Here is a 21438-nt window from a genome sequence, read left to right on the forward strand (position 1 = left end):
TGAACTATATATAACTTTTGTTTCTAAGAACAGAACAAGTATCACAAAATTTATGTATACAGTTAACCTGTCCTGAAATACATCAGGTCTGAATTTACTGAATGAGTCTCACAGTGTTGTAGAAAAAATGGATACAGAGGGATTGATATAAGTACATACATGCATTCTGGTAAATTCCTCAGTCTTTAAGGATAAAGAAAAAATCATATGAGAATTCACAAATAAGTGAAAGAGCAAGTCACATTAAAAGGGAATGTCAAGTAGTTTTTAGTGGTCTGCAAAGAAATACTCAGTTTCAGAAAAAAATGTGGAAATATTTATACATTTCTAAGAAAAACCGTCACTCCAAATTTATAGGTAGTAAAACTACCTTTTATATTTAAAGTAAAGGATATGACTTCTTACTCTTGTATAATGATATTTAGCCAAATGAGTGATAACACAAAATAAAGAGCTTAGGAAAATAGAAACTGTAGAAAAGCATGGTTACTGATAGTTGAATCCATTTACGTCAACACAGAGGATGAAAGAACTAAAGTAACTATAGTTACATAGTCTAATGTGAATGTTAAACTTCTTGGAAATGTTAAAATGACAATATAATTAAAAATGAAAGCTAAAAGAGCAAATGTGGGAGGAAGCATGAGTGATATTTTTCTCATATTTTTTAGCAGAGAGTCAAATATTTTTCAAGCTTGAAATGTGTAGTTAAAAATAATTCTTTAGACATGCAAGTCCTCAAAATATTACCTCCCATGTAAAATTTCTCAGTAAGTATTATTGAGTGTGCTCCAGGAAAAGGAAGAAGTGAGTAAAAAAAATGGTAAGATCAGCAAACACTCTTGTAACAGATAATTATTATGACCATTCATTCCAAAATTCTAACAACAAGACAAATTCCTGTATTATGAGTCCCAGTTTGCTGGACGGACAAGGAAGTACAATCCAGAACACTTGCTTCTCTAGCCACCACGAAGCTGAAGTGCAGGTTCTACTAAACAGAAGATTTCCTGTAAGTCTTCTATTTAAAAAATTGGAAGCAAGAAATATAACTAATCCAGCTATGTTTAGTTTTATTGTTATTTATTTTTTATTGTTATTTCTTTTCTTCTGTTGTTTTGTTTTTTTCTCATGGGATGGATGAACGAATACGTTCAGATTTTAGTAACACTTGTCAAATAACATTTCTAGCATCTCAAGTGTGAATGGTAGAAGTGGTGATAGTGTCTTCTTAATCACTTTTAATCTTTGATACGGTTCTGTACATTATTCATTGAATATCAGTCATGAATCTGGTCCTCCAGCTCTCCCAACTATTCTGAAAGCCACATAACACCTTTTACTAAACTAGAAATTTTGCTAAAAATAAAAGGCACTAAATTTTGTTACTCTTAATTTAAAAGCTATCATTAACAGATGTGTCTTGCATACATGAACGAGTGTGCTATACACACACACACACACACTTCAGTAATTCTTTAACTCTCACTTCAGTTTCCTTTTCTTCAATTAAAGTCAAATACAATTCAACTTAATTTTAAGTTTAAAATACTCCACATGATACAATTTCATTGTTTAAACTACTCCTATCTTTCAGATGGCTTGTGTGTGAATAAAGGGAGACTAGGTTGATGGTCACCAAAACCAACTGTTGAGTGATGAGATTTGTAGCAAATTTTCATTCTTTTTGAAACTTTCCATTTTGTTTTACTTTTTTCTTTTTAAATATATGAGTAGGTATTTTTAAAATAAAGCCCATAAAATGATTGTATTAAAAATTGGTATAAATGAAGAGTTCCATTCAAAATATTTATTGCACATTTAAGAAATATTTCTCCTTGTATAGGTAATTCATCATATGTGAGTGTACATCTGTATGTGTATGAATGTGTTTGTGTGTGTTATTTAAGGATCACTGAAAACTAGTCCACTATTAAACAAAATTTTTTTATATTCATTATGTATTCATATTTCATTTATGTATCTGAATAGAAACCGAGTAATAAATGTAGAGGTCAGAATTTCTTAAAACTATTCCTCATCACAACAAAAATTAAAACCTGTGTCTACATAAGTATTTTTCTATGACATATATGACATTTCAGAAAGAAAATAAGACAATTTAACATTCATTGTTCTAATATGCCAGAGCTTCCCTCTTCACAAAGAAATCAGAAATAGGAGAGGAAACACAAAAATGTATTTTCTTTTCATATCCAAAGTCATGTGTATCTACAGAAGCTTATCTCCTATAGTAATATGAAATGCTAAGTACTCCATACCCTAGAACTATCTAAAAGGGAGATTGCACTCTACATAATTATGCAAATAGATTTTTTAAGAAAAAGGAAAAAGCAGAAATGACAATATGCTAATATGGCAGCAGCACTGGATAGGATGAGGATTATTAAAAAACGAAGTTTTGTTCATGCCCAGAGCCTTTTTCTAGTTAATATTTTTTCATGTCACCTCCAAAGGAAGTATTCAAGAAAGCTCTCAAATCATAATTACTATAATTATACTTTTTTCATCTTAAAATCCTTTACACACCCCTAGAATAAATATTATATGTAGTATATAGTATCATAATTAAAGTAAATGTTCAAAGAAATGATGCTTTGATTGCTGTTTGCCACATAGTCTATCTAATGAGCCAGAACTACAAAGTGTACATGTGTGTTATGTGTCTATTTGTTATTATTATCAGCATGATGGCTTTCACTAATCTTAATTAAAAATCTGCATAAAATGTTTCTATCCCATTGTATAGAATACACTAGAAATATAAAACAAAAATTAATATTGGAAGCAGTGAATAATTTAGACTATTGCCAAAGAAATGTTTTCAAAGAAAGCTTTCAAGTGGAGATAAGCCTTGTAAAAGAACATCAGATTAGCAAGAGCTGCAAGCTCTTTGGTTGGCCATGTGGGTGTATTGTTTAATTAGGGATCAAGTTTAGTCTAGCTCCTTGACCACTGCGGATTATTCTTTACATTTTCTTCTATGAGATTATGCTGAGCTGGGTGATATGTAGATAAAACTTGGTATTATTCACCTGTCTATATTTTCTGGAGAACATCAAAACTGGATAAGAGGCTGGTGGGTCAGGGGGAGGTGCAGAGAGGCCTTTGGAAGGCTTTGATTTTGAATAAAAAAAGAAATTCAATTCTTATTATTCTAAAACAAAATACAACTCACTCTGAGTAAAATATTTAAGAACCAGAGATAGTTTTCTTTTACGGGGTTAAGTCCATGAAAAAAAGTGACCAAAATACAAAATGAAATTGTCCTCTTGCTGATAACACTCATAGTTCAAAGAGTAGCTGAATATGTTATCTGTTTAATAGTAACTGAAGAGCAAATCACCAGCTGTGTCTCTGAAAGGAGAGCAGTGATAAAAAAAAGGGAATTGGGAAACAATTTCTGTATTTTTGTCTTTTTCAGAATGTCATAACCAAAATAAGGGCTGGCTTCTTCTTGGACAAAGCAAAACTATTTTATTTCTGAAGTCCAAAATCTCTATTTGTAACTAATAATAAAAAAAAAATCATTGGCTTTTTTTTTTTTTCAGGAGGCAATCTTGTGTAATGGAAGATATTTAAAATGAGAGTGAGAACATGTGGATGCTAGCTCCTTGTTTGCCACTAACTAGCTATGTGTTTTGTGGTCAGTTTTTTGGAGTTTCCATTCTTACCTACAAAGTCAAGAGGCTAACTAAAGTACTGGGAAGACCAAAACATCTTGATTCTAAGACTGTATTTGTTTGCTATTCCTTTCCCATTCTCCCTTAACCTCTCTCCAATCAGTTTCTGCCCCTCCTGCTTCATTAATACAGCTCTTTTTCAGATACACAATTAACACCCCCATTGCTAAATACAATGATCCCTTCTCAGTCCTCTTATTATCTGATACATCTCTGTTCTCTTTCCATTGGTGTACACCTGGATTCCATCTTCATTACTGCTGTCAAGATGATCTTTCTCCTTCTTCTTCCTCTTCTTGTTTTTCTTCAACACTTTTCTGTTTGACAATTTTTTCTAATCTTTTTATACTATTTTCAACAAATATTCCATGGATAAGGACTTTCTCACTGAGTGATTTCTGAGTCAGGTCAAATAAAGAAAAATCCTTTAAGAAAGCTGTCATACAAATCAGTGAGTGGCAATTGTTTGGTAATATGAATTTTAGGGCAGCTTCAAAGTGATTTTGTCCCTAAATCACTAGATTTCTAGACTCTGGTTCACAGCTATCATGGCTGTGAGGTTAATTATTTTCAAGGATTCTGTCAAGTCATGAAGAATGGCATGGATATAAGGCAAATTCATATAGCATTATCTGCTGTTCAAGTGACTGAGATTCAGCCATTTTTTTCTTGAATACATGTTCTTTGACTGTTGTAAGATCTGGGTTACCTTGAATAGTTAAGAAAAATGGTAATTTTGACCATTTTGCACTGTTCTTGGTGCTTTTATGGAGAAAAGAATTTTCAAAGTTTCTTAGTCTGCCATTTAAAAGGGCTTTCCTACAACTAAGTGAAGGACTTATCCCCAAAACATGATTTTAACTCATGTTTTCAAGATTGCTGAAATGGTGCAGAAAACCTCAAGCAGAAAAAATAACAAAAGAACTAGGCCTTGATGCATCGTATTCAAGCAGCTGAAAATCAAAGAGAAAGAGAAACTCCTAAAAGAAGTCAGAGAGAAAAAAAACTTTACATACAAAGGAACATTTTTCATCAGAAACAATACAAGCCAGGAGACATAAAGTGACATCTTTAACGCAAGGAAAAAGCAAAAAAGTCATCATAGCCAGCATTCTAATCCTAGTGAAAATATCTGTTAAAGACAAAGGAGAAATAAAAACTTTTTATGAAAAATAAAAGCTGAGAAAATTCATTATTAAGAGCACTGCTGAATATTCTATCATCCACGACATTTATTTTTGGCTTGCTTTTCACGAAGTCTTCTTTTTACCTCCTTATTTTGAGATAGAGTCACATGTAGTTGTAAGAAATAATAGAGAGATATCCTGTTTACCCTTTCACAAGTTTCCCCTAAAGGTAACATCTTACAAAACTCTACTACAAGCAGAGTATAGACATTGATATATAGTCAGTATAAATCAGAGTTACATCTACAAGTGGATTCCTTATAATTCCATTTCATAATGACACCCACCTTCTCTCACCATCCCTAACCTCGGACAACAATTAACCTATTCCTCATTTTTATAATTTTGTCTATCTAACAATGTTATATAAAGGGATCAAAATACTTTTCAAGACTGACTTCTGTAACAGCATAGTTATCTCAAAATTGATCCAAATTATTTCATGCATCAAAAGTTCATATTTTTAAATTACTGGGTAATATTCCATACTATAGATGTATCACTGATAATTTAACTAGTCACCTACTGAAAGACATCTGTATTGTTTCCAGTTGGGGCTCTTTTGAATGAAGCTCTTATGGATAGTCATACAGATGTTTTGTGTGAGCATGGATTTCATTTTTCTGGACAAATGCCCAAGAGGTTAATTGCTGCATCACATGGTAGTTGCCTATATAGTATTATAGGAAAGTGCCAAACTGTTTTCCAGAATGGATTACCATTTTACATTCCCACCAACATTGTACAATTGACTGGCTTTCTCTATGACCCGGTTTCACCAACATTTAGTGCTGTCGTTATATTTTATTTTAGCCAGTCTTCTGTTTAATCGAGAGGAGGAATGAGCCTAAGTGGGCAGCTGGGCTGCTAGGTAAAGGTTGGAACATGTGTGAGTCATCTTGTGTTGGGTGCTGAAGGGGAAGTTCAGCCATTGAGCACCCCACCATTATGTTTTCCCTCCAGTTCTGGGGTCCCTAATCAGTTCTTCTTCCTCTTACCATTTGTGGCAGTTTCCCATTGATGCTATAACAAAGTATCACTAATTTGATGACTTAAAATAGCACATATTTATTCTCCTATAGTTCTGGAGGTCAGAAACCCACACTTGTGTCTTATTTGGCTCAGATCAAGGTATAGATTGGTCTTCTGGATGCTCTAGGGAAAAATCCATTTCCAGCCTTTTCCAGTTTCTAGTGGCTGCCTGCATTCCTTGGCTTGTGGCTCCTTTCTCCATATTCAAAGGCAGGAGCTTTACATCTTCAAACTCTCTGCTTCCATCATGACATAGCCTTCCCTTTCTAACTCTGACCCTCCTGCTTCATTCACTCTTCTAAGAACACCTGTGATCACATTGGGCTCTCCTAGATAATTCAGTGTAATCTCCTCATCTCCAGATCTTTAATCACATCTGCAAAGTTCCTTTTTCCCATAAGGCAGCATATTTACATATTCTGGGTATTAGGATTTAGATACATTTGGAGGGACATTATTCAACCTACCACACCACCTTACAGAGTTCTCCTCTGGTTATGTCTTGTGTTGCTTCTAGGTTATGTGTGCATTTAGTGGAGAGGAGCAGGGACAGAGGCTTACAGATGACGTGTTTGTGTCTGTCCCAAAGGCATATGTTGAAATCCTAAGTTCCAATATTATGGTATTAGGATCTGAGGACTTTGGGAGGTGACTATATTATGAGAGCTATGCCCGCATGAATGGGATTTGTGCCTGTTAAAAAAACACCCCAGAAAGGCTCCCTGACCCTTTACCATGTGACGACACATTGAGAAGATGGCAGTCTGCAGACTGGAAGAGGGTCCTCACCAGAACCCGACTCTGCTGGCACCTTGATCTCATACTTCCAGGCTCTAGAATTATGAGAAATAAATTTCTATTGTTCATAATTTCTATTGTTCAGTCTATGGGACTTTGTTATAGCAATCTGAAAAAAGACAAGTAAATGCTACCTTGCTCAGGTTGGCAGTAAAATATTATTTTTTTCTCTTGCTTTGTGTCAAACTCAAATTTTGTAAGTTCCTGTTCTGTTTGTTTTTAATACAAATCACTGATCAAAATATTGAACAAAACAAGGCCAAACACAGAGTCATACAGTACAGCTTGAGAATGTCTCCTTCCATTTTGGTTTTATTTGAGTATGTTGGAGAGATAGAAATCTATTTGTTTATAGCATCACCAAGTTAACCTTCTCCATCTTTTCTCTGAGTATGAAAGAGAAAATTTTCAGGATGCCCTACTGAAATCATAATGATGACAGCATTTTCTTTATATACAGACTAGGTAATCCCATAAAAAATAAATTCTACTACTTTTGATTACACTTTTATTTTTTAGCAGAATCTAAACATCATTTTTAAAATCTGTATCATTCCAAGTTCTCTGCTTCATAAGATATGATAGAATTATGGCAGAAATAGTCACATCACTGTTCTGAAATATCCCAAATCCATCTTTTTTCCCCTTTTGAAATTGTGGATAAATACTCTGATTGCACCTTGGAAACTTGTACATTTTGGTCCTGAATATTGTTAGTGATAGTTCTCACATCAGATTGCCTCTTGGGATGTCATTCCTATTAGTCTGCAGAGACGTAATTTTAAAGTAACCAACCAAGTCCCTTTATTAACTTCACATTTTATCTTGGTATTGAAATTTCTTTTATAAAAGTCATACTTACTCTACCACTTTCCTATTTTTGAAATCACTCTCACTACCTGAACTCCTCATCCATCCATTCCCTCCACATGTGTGATGTACTTGAAAGGTGATGGGCACTGAGATAGGCTTAGGGTATTATAGGAGTTAATAAATAAATAATCTGGTAAACATTTCAGTCATCTGTTAACAGTGTACCATTCTCCCCTAGCAGTGATTCCCGCCCTTCTTAGTTCATAGCTTATCTTTGAACATAGCTTACCAAGCCTTTCCTTATCTTCAGCATTTCCACAAGCCTCAGCAAGTCTGGCCTCAAACCTTTCTGACACTGCTCTCCTAAGAGAGGGCAGTTATTTTGTTTTTGTTTCTTGCTGTATGACCCTCCTTTCACTTCTTCTACATGTTCTTTTATATTTGGGAAAGCTTCCTGTGCATCTAAACCAGTTCCCTTAGAATATATTCTTCCATGTTCAAATGAAGATTGTATAAACCGGAGAGTGAATCTACTGTGCAATTTGGGTAACATTCCCTTTTAAGGCTCATAGTAGAGACAAACCTGAGTTTTCCTTTTGAAGTCTACATTTTAAATATCTTAGCCCCATGTCTGGTTATGGCCGACATTTATTTCCACTTAACCGTCACTTCTCATTATGAACAATTTCTTGCTTTTTGATCAGAATGAGATGATCAGAACAGCATCTTAATTTCTTCAACTGTATTTAGAAAAGTAAAAAAAAAACTTAGATCTTTTTTCTTCAGCACAATTAGATTTCTAGATGGCTGAAACTTACCATGACTTTATCTTAATAGTGTTTGTATTTTTTCTGCTGTTTATAGTAAAAATCATGTTTAATGATAAGCTCAATTATTTTCTCAAAATGCCACTCCTAAACAAAGACATTGAAACTGCTCTTCCACCAGTTCCCTTTCCTAAATACTATAAAATTTCCACAAGTACAAAGAGCCATGTCTTTTTCTGGCTCTACTTAGAGCAAACCAGCTGTCTGCAGAGCTATCAGCAGGGTTTATTTTTCTTGGCTAAAATACAAACCTCTAGTTATTAATATGGGCTTGAGTTCTTCTTGCTGACAATTTAAGATAAAGTAAATTGGAAGTGACATAAAGGAGCATGTGTGTGTTAATGTGCGTCACACCAAGGTTCTTTCCTGACATCCTGAAAGGTCTTATCTGGATGGCCCACACTGGAGACCATCACAAGTAACTCCATGCTATTAAAGGGTGGGCATTCTCATTGACTTGTAAAAGTGACAGATGCAGCATGTGATTGTAAATTAGCAATGTGAAGTTAGTCCCAAGAGATCTCCGAGCAGGCTCTACCAAAACCCCACCCCCAGCAATTATTTGGCTGTTTCTCAAGCTTTTAACATTTCCTCTGACTTGCTGCAGTGAGTCCTTTGAGTTTCAGTATATCTCTTTCTTCTCTATTTCTCCTTAATTGACAGTCATTCAAACCAAAACAGTTTAAACATTGAAACTTATTTTACCATTATAATTATTTTTTATCTTCACCTTTTGTGGCCCTGAATAATTTATTTTTTTGGACACTGTCTGTATCATAGTGCTTCACAAACTTTAGTGTGCGTAAAAATCACCTAAGGTGCTTATTAAAAATGCAGATTTCTAAGTCTCCTGCCCAGAGATTCTGATCCAGCAAGTCTAGCAGGTAGCCTGCGACTGCTTGTACATTTCATGCGTTCCACACGTGACCTTTATGCAGATGATCCATGGAATACCTTTGAGAAGCATCCGATTCAAACCTTAATCTCTTATCAAGCTTAAATTCTGTGTTTCTTTCTATTTTTAGCTAGTTTATATTTTCCTTAGGCAATGTTTTTAATAGTGCAGGTTGCCATCCTCACTTTCTAACTGTGGTTCGACCATGTTGAAAGAGCTCTCCTGAGGCCTGAAGCATTCCACGGTGTCGTAGGCAGGAAACAAGAGTACAAGAGGCACAGACACTGATCACGGGCTCTGTGCTTCATGCTCTCCCATTTTATGTCTATGCCGGGGCTTGTTTAGAATGCATCTCAGTCCACCCTTGATACTAGCAACATTTCACTTTTGAGAGATTCCTCATTTAAATATTTTATATCAACTCAGATAGTACTTTTATGTAGCCACATTTTCTAAAAAGAGCACGTTCATATAAAATAGTTAAATACTATTAAATTTATAAGGCAACTAATGCCATAGCACCTTAATCAAAAGCAAAATACCACATGATGAAATGTCATGACTTTGAAATGCGTAGGGACAAACTTTGGCCCAGACTAAATGTCAGCAGTAAAATACTTGGTAATGAAATGAGCAAGACCAAAGGTCAGGCCTCTATAAAAATCCCATTCTAGCTCCAGTTACGTTTTAAATCATTTCAGATTATGTACGGTAACTTGTCTATATTTTCAAGTGAGATAGCCTTCCTGTGAACTTCAGGCCAGGCATTACTTATGAGAGTGAAAGGTCCAGACTGGGAAGTTATACTCTGCAGTCCTTTTCCCCTTCCTCTTCTTTTCAATCTACAGAAGTCAGCCTTGGTGACTAGATCTCTTTTTAGAAGAAGAGCCCATAATACTTTATAGAATAAACAAGTGATTTGTGGCCTCATTTACTCTATGAGAAAATCTCAGCTTACAACTTGTTGTAGATAAATTATAACTGTTTATTTTTAGCCTCCTTTTTACTATCAAAAATGCTCAAATTTGGAGTATAAGTCATGGCTGTCCTACTAATAGTGAATCTCTAGAAGTTTTAAGATAAATGATCAGGTTCAGTCATGACTTTTTTGCTTAGAATCACCTAGTGCAGTGGTTCTCCAACTGGAACATGCATCCAAATCACTTGGATCATTTAGTAAAATACAGACTTCTGGGTCTCATCCCCAGAAATTTAGGTCTGGGGTAAGGCCTAAGATTCCATATTTCTATCAGTTTCCCAGATGATGCTTGTGCTACTGATCTGGGGGCCATACTTTGAGAACCAATGACTTACTAGCTTCCTGTTTTACTCATAATAAAAGTCAAAATCCTTATAATGGTATAAAAATTAAAATGGTCTAGCTGACAGCTACATTCCTGACCGATAACCCTCCAACCTGGTTTCTCAGCTGCAGCCACAACAGCCTCCTTGCTGTAGCGGAAACAAGCAGGCAGTCTTCTGTCTTGGTACTGGCCCTTCTGCCTGCAGGGATCTCCCCCAGATATTTCAGTGGTGTACTTCTTCAATTCCTTCAAGTCTTTATTCATGATCTCAATAAGGCTTCCTTTGACCACCCTCATCAAAATTACAACCCAAACCCCCAGTTCTCTTACCCTACTCAGGTTTTCCTTTTTTGAGAGCATAACAATTTATAACATTTTTACTCCACTCACTGTCTACACCTCCCACCCCAATGTAAGCTTTGTCAAGTGATCCTTTCTGCTTTTTAGACTAATGTGCCCCAAACATCTTGATGAGAACCTGTCATACAGTAGGCATATTATACATGTTTATTGAATGAAGAAATGTATCACCAATTTTAATTGTGCTTTTTACATAAATAAGTAAGGCAAGTGATGGCTCACCTTAAACACTTCTGTAGATAGATGCATATATTTTTAAGATCAGAATGTAATGTCCAGACTTTTGACTTGCAACTTTATCATGTCCAACCTTTACTCAACAAGTTTGTAAAACCTTGTGCTACACGTATGAAATGTTTGTGCTTTTTCATTTAGCACTTAAATGTCACATATCCTTAAATTTATTTTAACACATCTGCTAGTCATTCCTTCTCAAACTATCTTCCTTGCTCCCCTCTCCTTTACCACTACTTTCAAAAGTCCAACATTAACTGTTTCTATGGAAACAATTAGAGATGTAACATTTACAATGCACAAAAAAAAGAGGTAATAGGAAAAATTAATCTCTCTTGTATTAATGCACTGTTTGATAGCTCTTCAAAAACTGATTCTGCAAATAACACTCTTTCTGAAGGTTAGACAGTGTTAGAAGGTTAGAAAGATCATTGTTTCATTAGAGGAAATGATTCACAAGTCTGCAATGAATTATACTCAATTCTTATGTAAGATTCTTTGTAATCACCGTATTTTAAAAACCTGTCCGCCTTTTGATATGATTTTAAAAGTATTGCCCTTTTATCTCAAAGTCTGCGTTGTGGTGAACACCCTCATAATCCCACCCTCATACCGAAAAACCCTCAACAAAAAGGGAATTTTCAATTTTTGTCTCTCCTGTTGTGTACCTACATGAACAGCAAAATTATGGTCATGATTTTTTGAAGTCAGTTCAGTTAATCTGGCAGCCTTTTTAAAGCATATACTTTTTCTATCACCCCCATCAAAAATCTGTTGCTGGAGTTCCTCCTCATGTTTCAGAGGAAAGAAAATATTCCTGGGAGAAGCAGTACACAATCAGAGACAAAATAAGCTTAGCAATTACAGGCATATAGAAGGCTTCCTAGAGGAAAGGGTCATTTTTCTTTAATAGTTCAGCTGCTGTCATCAATTATTCATAGCCCAATTTAGATGTTGTTGTTCTTTAAACTCTACTGGCTAACCGATTTGGGATTAATGTGTTAGCACTGGCCATACGCTGCCTCACCCTGCATTCACTGTAAACTGCTCTCTGCTCTACAGAACTCAGTTCCCCTGGCTCTTAATTAACTACTCTGACCATCCTGTAAGGCTAAGCGGACTGATTAGCCCCGCAAGTGGAGCAGCAAACACATTGATGGCTCTTTCTTATTTGACACTGAGGTTTAAGGGTCTCAGTGGGTATTTTTTCCAAATCCATTTTGTAACACAATGTTTTCTAAATGACTATTTCTCCTAGAAAAATGTTAATACAAATACATCAAAGCTGTCAAAATTGTTGACTTTTAGGATAACCATTCAATGGGAAGAATATACATTAAAAAGAAAATTAAAAAGAGAAAATCCTTGAAATTCAGCAGCCCATGCATGGTATTATACGATTTTGTGGGACTTCATGATTTCAGACCTGAAAAGAACTATTCACAATCTCTGAGCTGCACTGGGTGCCTGTCTCCAACATTCCTCATTGTTTTACTGCCTGTTTTTTGTCCTCCAGCTTAGAAGATGGCTGTTGTCTTATCTTAGCCTTTCTATACAGTTGCTTTGCTATATTCCCAAACAGTAAATAAATTATTTAACTCTAGTATTTTTTCTAACTTTTCCATCCATTATGGAAAGGAATTATTTTAACAAATCCCAGTGGCCAGCACAGTGCTTAACACAACATATTGCACAATACATTTTCAGTGATTAAATAATTCTTTACATCTTTTTTTTCTCTCTTTGAAATTCCTTGAGACAATACAGCAAATTGAGTATGACTTTTGGGAATAAACCAGAGAAAATAATTAGGTTACTTCAGTATCAATTATAGTGTGATTCTATGTAATGCTGGCTTGTTGTGGAATAAAATTATTCCAGTGATCCTTCTGATGAAAAAAAAAATCCTTTCAAAGTCATGAAGAAAACAAATTATAGGGAACTAAGTCAAGTCCTTCCTGTTCAGATGTTTTCCGTAACATGTTCAGAAAAACGCTCCCTTTTTCTCGAGCAGTCTGGGACGCTCTGGTCCTCCTATGAAAAGGTCTGCACCTCTCTGGATTTTCAGTTCCTCACTATTTGGACTCTCTGGTTTCACTGCAATATTCTTCTTTGAGCCTTTCCCCATCTAATACTGATTCTTGACTGTTTTGTTTCGGGGGTGGTGGTGATAAACAGATATTCACTATGCAGGAAGAGATGAATGGTTTGTTAGAAATTAAAGGCATCTTTGAAAGTTTTAGGAGGAAAAAGAACGATGTGACTCTTTTTTTTTTTTGCTTCTCTCACCAACAAGGAAGATATTTTATCCCAGAAACAAAGGATCCCTTTATGCTCGTCTTATTATTATTTTGTTTCATGTGTTCATTTCTGAGATTCATAAAGTAATTGTAAAGTGGGTTTGTTCAGATAATTGGTTGTCACTATTGCATATCCAACTCAGGACTCTGAAAGTTTTCTTCAATATATAACTAAGATAAACTTTAGTTTTTTCAGCATCTATCCTTTTGAAGTCCACACCTTAAGAGCATCTGATAACATCTCAAGAACATGTTAAGAATGCATGTTTCGTCAATAAACTTTCCAAAGAGGCACTTGAAGGAAACCAAATTCTTCTGCCCATATTGTCTTTAATACTCCTACTCTTTCCCTTATTAAACCAATAAATGGCATAAAGGCCAAGGGTTATTATTTTTTAAATGATAATTGTCTAAGAGAAAAGAATTTGGAAAAATGAATTTAAACCCAATAAATCTGAATATTAACAAACTTTACAGAATCTCTGGATTAATTTATTTCAGTTAATAAGTTAGAAGCCAAATAACTCCCATATAACAAGCTAAAGAATTAAGCAGAAGTAGACAGTAATTTTAGCACAATGATGTACAGAGAATCAACAGTGATAGGAAATTGAGAGATATACTAACATAGCATCCAGCACATCCTTCATGTGAAGAGACAGAGATCAATGAGATTAGTTTTAAGTTTCTATCACTAAGCATTATCTATGGCAAAATTCTCCTAATTCATGTGCTAGTTAACTCATGCTATTTTTCTTCTAATGTCTCCATGACTACTTATTTTGCAGCAGGAACTATTCTCAGCTCTTTATATGAACTAATTAAATTAATCTTTATAACACTCAATACAATATAGGTATACTCATTTTATAGATAAGACAACTTAGTCCCAGAGAGTATAAATAACTTGTTGAAGGTCACACAACTGATAAATGGCTGAGCCAAGACTCAAACCTGGACAGGCCCAGTGTTCACACTTCCCTTCATCACCATCAGTGACCATATTAGGATTCCATTGCTGTTATAATAAATTGCCCTCAAATTACACAGCTTAAAAATACAAATTTATAATCTTATAGTCCTAGAGGTCAGAAGTCCAAAACAGCTTTCACTGGCTCAAGTCACAGTGTTGGCAAGGCTGTGTTCCTTCTAGAGGCTCTACGGGAGAAGCCGTTTTCTTGCCTTTCCAGCTTCTGACGGCCATCTGCCTTCTTTGGCTCATGGCCCCTTCTTCTATCTTCAAAGCCAGCAGGGTAGCATCTTCAAAAATCTCTTTCTCTCTGTTTCAGTCATCACATCACCGTCTGTCTATAACTCTGACTCTCTTTCCTCACATATCAGAGGGAAGACACTTTTAACTACATTGGGCCACCCACGTAATCTAGGATAACCTCTCCATCACAAAATATTTAATTTAATCCACACCTGGAAAGTCCCTTGGACCATGTAAGGCAACATATTGACAGGTTTTGGAGATTAGGATATGGACATCTTTAGGGGGGCACTATTCACCCTTCCATAGTGAGTCAAAATTGATTTGAAAGAGAAGTATCTGAATTGCATGTGAGAATTAGAAGTGAAGGCTGTGACTCTTCATTTGACTCTCTCACAATTTTTCACATCTGGATTATGAATTGTTTCTCAAATATGACTAACTCAATTCTCTTTGTTTTATACAGAAAAATTGCTTTGAGGTCTTCTTGGCTTATATATACTTCATGATATGGCTATAATTTTAAATAGACTATTCTTACTTGCTTCTAGCCACATACAGACCCTAAACCAAAAGCTATACAGCCAAATGGCCCGGCTGTAAATGGAACGCTTGTACGGTAGAGAAAAATAGAGAAAATAATCTATTACCAAACCTGACTGCACTGATGTGGACTCAGGTGGTGCTGAATCTGCAAACAGCCACAATTATAGATGAGAGGTGGATGGTGCTAAAGATTGCTTGAGATGGAAATTCCCTGTTTACTCCCTTACCATTTTCTTCCATCAGACGCAGAAAATTTGAGAGATAAATTTGAGAGATAGGGTTGTACACCAAGTACTTAAAAACTTCCACTGGAGGAAAAAAAAAACTAAATTCAAGTCGAAGCCTAACAATTAGATATTATTAGAAATTTCCACATACATACATTAAATATGATAATTACTTTCCTTATTTCCCACTGCAGGGAATAGAATGGCAGCAGTCATCCAGGTTGGAGGAGGTGATGGGGGTGATGAAGAGTCACATTATAAGATACTGTCAGAAATATTTCCTGTCTGTGACTTCTGCACAAACTTCTGCAAGTATTATGAGCAAGGAGAACTATGACCAGCTCAATATTACCAGATACTCTTCTTGACAAACATTTTAAAATGTATACTGCACTAGGAAGAGACTAACTTTATATTTGTGTATTTAATATATGCTCTGATCTCTCTGTTGTGCTTCAGAAGCATTTATCCATTTTTCTCACATACTAAGCATTTCAAAACACTATTTTATTTTTAATTCTGGGGAGACCAGTCAGTCAGCTTAAATAATGCCCAATCTGAAATTTCCCCTGATATTTTAAAATACCTCTTTAGAAAACTGTACACAATTGGAATCAGAACAAAGACAATTTGCTTTTACAATGAAGTAGCTTACTGTTTTCGTTAAAGGTGTAACTTGATTAATTTATTTTATGAGGCTAAGCAGGATGATCTAAGAAGAAAGATGTTGTGTAGCTAAAGAGTATTATTATTCATTATAATAAAGGCCAGGATAATAACAACTTCATAATAGAATATGAATCAACTTCAGAGCAATGACACAATGGAATTTCCAGGACGCAGCAAGCAGCTTTAAAGAAAACAAGATAGAGACTTCTCAGGGCAAAAAATGGATCTTCTTTATCCCAGCGAAAATAAAATAAAAACTGGCTATCTTTTGGTCTCTACTCGAGCTTTACATTTACATGGGCAGGAGAAGCTCAGATCTGCAGGAGAACAGCTGTGCCCTTTCCCAACAGATGCAGGAAAAAGTTCTTCCTATCAACCTGTGTTTAATGTTATGAATCTGACTTACTTGTCAGCATCATGATTCATGACACGAGCAGAGAGAGCGTGAAGCCTGCATTTCTGCAGGTTGGGAATAGATTAGAGTATTCAGACAGCTTTCATGTCCAGTCTCAGCCAGTCCTGCTGGACATAAAAGAAACTTCAGAAAATTCTCCAGATCTGCTACTGACTCTGAGTGAGATCTGGGGAGATGAATCATTACTTGCTGAAGGTAAGTGTCATGAGTTTATCATCGAAGCCTACACTAGCAACCTTAGGGGAAAATCCTGTTCTTGTGCTAATAAAAAAATGCACATCGATCCTAAATAAAATTAGCGATATGTGTTGAGGAAATTTTCTATGTCTCTATGCTAACAGGCTGGTGAAAAACTACCTAAAGGAAAGAGCATCTGTATACATGTACATTACACTTGCTGGATGAATTAGGTGGCAATTTTCCTCTGTTCAGCAACAAATGTCTCCACTGGTGGTTTGAATTCCACTATTGTGACCATACTTCATGGCTTTGCCCCAGACTTGCTTCCTCCTAGGTTACTGAACACTTATTTGCCAACTATTATGTACAAAACACTGTGCTGTGTTATAGAGATAAAAATTTAAATGACAACCTGAGTTTTAAAATGCTCAGTCAAAAAATTTTTTAGACACTTTGCTTCAAAAATCTTATCACAGAGTTGTATACAGAGTGCTTGGGGGAAAAGGAGGGCATTTCTGAGGAGGTCTGATGGTAGGAATCAGGGGCTGCTTTTTGAGAACATAATATACGGATTTGATTTTGTGGGACGATCATGTGCTTGACATTTGGAAAAAGGGGAAGGGAAAAATATTTGGTTAGGAGGAATATCGTGTACAAAATCATAGAGCAAAAAATAAAGAGTACGTTATATTAGAAGATTAGCTTGTATATCAGAGTATTAGGATATAGGACTTGCTTCTATAGATGGAGAGGAAGGGCACATAAAACTAAAAAGGCTGGTTGGTAAAACCTGCTAAAAATACACAGAAATTTCAAACTTAATTATGTATTTTATTTTCTGTTATATTTAACATGATTTGTGGGTTAGAAATATGTTGATGAAATTTGGCTTGAGGAGGTGGCAACAGAGGCAGGAAGAATCAATGGAGTGAGAGGGAGTAAGGGCAGTAGGTAAGCAAAATGCAGAGGAAGAAATGAAACTGGGAAATACATTAGAGATGAAACAGAAAGTATTTGTCAACATTTGTGAACACACAAAAAAAGATCTTGTGTTTACCTTGAGCTACTGTGCCAACATCAATGTTTTTAGGAAGGAAGGTGCTGGAGTAGCAGGAGAAGGAGAGAAGGAGAATGTGACCAGGGGCAGACTGAGAGAGTATGTTTAGGAGGTGATGTCCAGGATCAGATTGAGCTCAGATTGAACACACACTCAGAATTGAATGTAAGGACTTGGGAGTCACACAATGGTGGTGATTCTTCATACCTTAGGCTGTAAAATAGACTAGAAGGACATGTTGGCAGAGAAGAGTGGGACACGAAAACCAAGGCTAATGAGACATGTGTTCATTTTGTTCCACTCATTAAGTTTCATCTCCACTGAGTGTACCTGAAAAGAGGGAGTGCATGGATTTGACCCATAGACAATGCTGGGTTCTCCAACTCTCTTGGGCACCTCCACGTACTTTTCCCACTCACCCATACACAAGTCATAAGTATATCAGGCTTTCCTTAAGTGTCCTCCAAAATAAGATCAAAATGTATCAAGAAAAGATTGTGACCTCTTTAAGTTCAAGGGAAAAGCAGTTTAGAAGCTAAACTTTTCAGCATGTGTGTTCCCATGATTGCATCCCAGTTCCTAATATTGTTCGTCATCATTTCCAAAAGATCCTCCCCTAAATCTGCTGCATGAATTGACAGCCATCTTTTAGGACACACACCAACTTTCCAAAGGGTCTGATCTCCTAGGTTTCCTCTAGCAAAATATTTCTTCACATTTGTGTTATCTAGTCTAGAAAAACATAATCCATGGGGCTTTGATAAAAGAACCTTTGATAAAAGATGGCTGTAAAGATTTCAGATCTAGCCTCTTTAAGTTCTCCTTGTAAGTTTGGTGTGAAAATATACATTGTTTATTTTTTTGAGTGTCCAGTGAATAACTTTGGAGTACAAGTGTACTTCTCTAGTATCCACACTACACCTGTGAGAAGCTGATCCTGATTAAATTCGCCTGGGTTCCACATGGGGTGAGTCAGGTTAGGCTACCTGGTGTTGGATTTGGGGGTTTAGTTAAGCTTCCAATAACTCTAATATGATCCTCTTTCAACTACAGACAAGATCATTAGCAACTGTGTTCCACACAATGTGGACCAGAGGCTTAATCTGTGAATATCCTGGTAAACGTTTCTGGTCTTGTCACATATCCCAGCAGTAATGACTCCCCTCTGTTTCTTTAGGACAGATTTACCCAAGTGCAGTCTGTGCCAGGTCTTTTGTTTCATCCAAGCCCCATGTTGACACTTGTGAATCCAGTAACGGTGAATTATAATGGAGGTGAGGAGTGGCTGAAACATGTAAATGTGGAGGAAGAAGTTGACAGTGATGGGAAAGGGAGAGAAGGATATATTCAGGGGAAGGGTTTTTAGGATGAGGAAGATTTGAGAACATTTGTAGTCTGAGAGAAGAGGATAGTGGTGAGGAAGAGATTGAAGATACTAAAGAGACAGTGTAATTAATGGTTCAGGAACTCAGAGGAGGCAGGGGTGTTTGAAATAAAGGATTTAAGAAGGAAAGCATCTAAAATTGTTGGTTCCTCTTCCCAGAGAATAGAAGAAATGGACGAGAACAATGAGAACATTTTTATGTTTGTCTATCACAGGTCTCAGACTAAAAGAAAAGCCATCTAAGGACAGAAGCCTATTTTATTCCCCCAGGTCTGTCAGTCTGTCCCTTTGCTTACTCAAGTGCAAACCAAGGCTTGGGGGAAACAAAAAAAGGTGAAGTGCTTGCCAACAAGAAGCCAATGCTTCAGTGGGGAAGACAGAACAGTAAGCAATTATGATAAATGATTACGCATAATATTCCAAGTTGTTAAAGCAGCTTTGTAATAATTTTCTAAAGATGGTCATCTTGCTTTTGTACTAAAATAGGAAGGGACTGAGAAGTCACTTACAAATGTGACAGTTTTTTACAGGAAAGAAAATGTTTAATATGAAGAGATGGGAATGAACTTACAATTGTGATAAGGAAAAATCTTAATTTTGCAGGATTATAGAAGTAAAAGGTTTTTGTTTCTGCTCTTATTTGGATCACTACATATCAATGTCATAAATTTGAGAGTTATAGAAACCAGGAAAAAAAAAAACCCTCCTATAATGATTTGGGATTAAACTAACCAGCTTCAGAAATGTCTAATTAAAATTGATACTAGAATTAAATACAACGGTAAATATGGCCATTATACAAAAATCACAGCCATGAATCCATGAAATATCAACAGCAATTAGAGGATAGGAAGGAAGGAAAAAACTTTGGATTTGACACTGCAACTCAATAGGTGAACCTTATTAAGAGACGCTATATGTGGCCCATTCCTTCTCTCTGTGTGTCTCTGTCTCTATCACTTAGATATGTGTGCACACACACATATACACACACTCACCCCTCCACACATGCAGCAGGAGGGCTTGATACAGTTCCTCGCACAGAAGGAAACTGTGGGATGTCTTCCATAGGAATGTGCATTCAGTTTTAGTTCAGGCTGGAGAATGTGGGTTTCATTCCCAGCCCCAGCAGGACTTTGACTTCAAATTACCACACTGAGTAGTTGCCAAAATAAATATTATCTTTTAAAACTCTTAAAGCTCTGTAAAGAAGTGTCTTATAACTACTTAATGACATGTTACTCAAATTGGCAAATCAAAACAGCAGCAATGCAATGAGGTGTATTGTAACAAAATAACAAATGATGGCCAAGAATGACACTAGGACATTTGCAAACATGAAACACTGTGATTATAGAACTTATTTGATAGGCAAGCACACAACAGGTTTAAGACAAAATAAAATAGAAGATCTGTTTTGTATTTAACTGGGAAATATGTATGTTTCTCATCTGTTTTTCAGATGGAAACAATCTCTATTCCTTCCTAAGAGAATTACGATTTTGTTCAGAGCCACAAATTGCCTAGCGTTGGTGATGCATAAGCTATTCATGGCAATTAGGGATGACCCTGTGACCTGTCTAGCCAATGAGAGCTGAACAGAACTTTGCTGAGAAAGATAGCACCATAGAAAGCTTTCTTTGTAAAAGAGGACAGATGGGGAAGGTTCTATTCTTCACTGCTTCTTTCTGTCTCCCACACAGATGTAATGACTGGATCTGCCGCAGACATCTTGTGACCATGAGACAAACATGGGGATGAAAATCAACATTCTGAGATGCCCACACAGAAGGGAAGAAAGATCCTAATTGCATCCTTGAGCAAATAAACCAACACTACCAACAATAAAACTCTGGATATCTTGTTATATAAGAAAAAATACATCCCTATTTCCCTCTTGTATCTAGTCCACAAGCTGAAGTGTGCTTAATTAAGTTCATCTTCATATTACCTCTAACTACCACACAGTTGTCATCACAGAAAAAGGTACTCCTTATGCACGTTTACCACCACAGTCCCACCTCAGAGCCTTGTTCAGACCCTAGGACATGACTAATCCCACATCCATTTAGTCATTCATCAATATTTACTGAGCCCATGCTGTATACATATGTTGTAAGCAAGGCAGAAAAGATAATCATTAAGTGTTCATACTCCAGAGACACAATACCTGGGTTCAATTTGGACAATTTATTAAACTCTCAGTGCATCAGTTTCCTCATCTGTAAAATGGGGATAATGATATTACATATATTTCTTTAGGATTTTGTAACTTGTGAGTTCAGGCATGTGA

This window comes from Camelus dromedarius, chromosome 3 (assembly GCF_036321535.1).
Source record: "Camelus dromedarius isolate mCamDro1 chromosome 3, mCamDro1.pat, whole genome shotgun sequence".
NCBI classification, from domain to species: Eukaryota; Metazoa; Chordata; class Mammalia; order Artiodactyla; family Camelidae; genus Camelus; species Camelus dromedarius.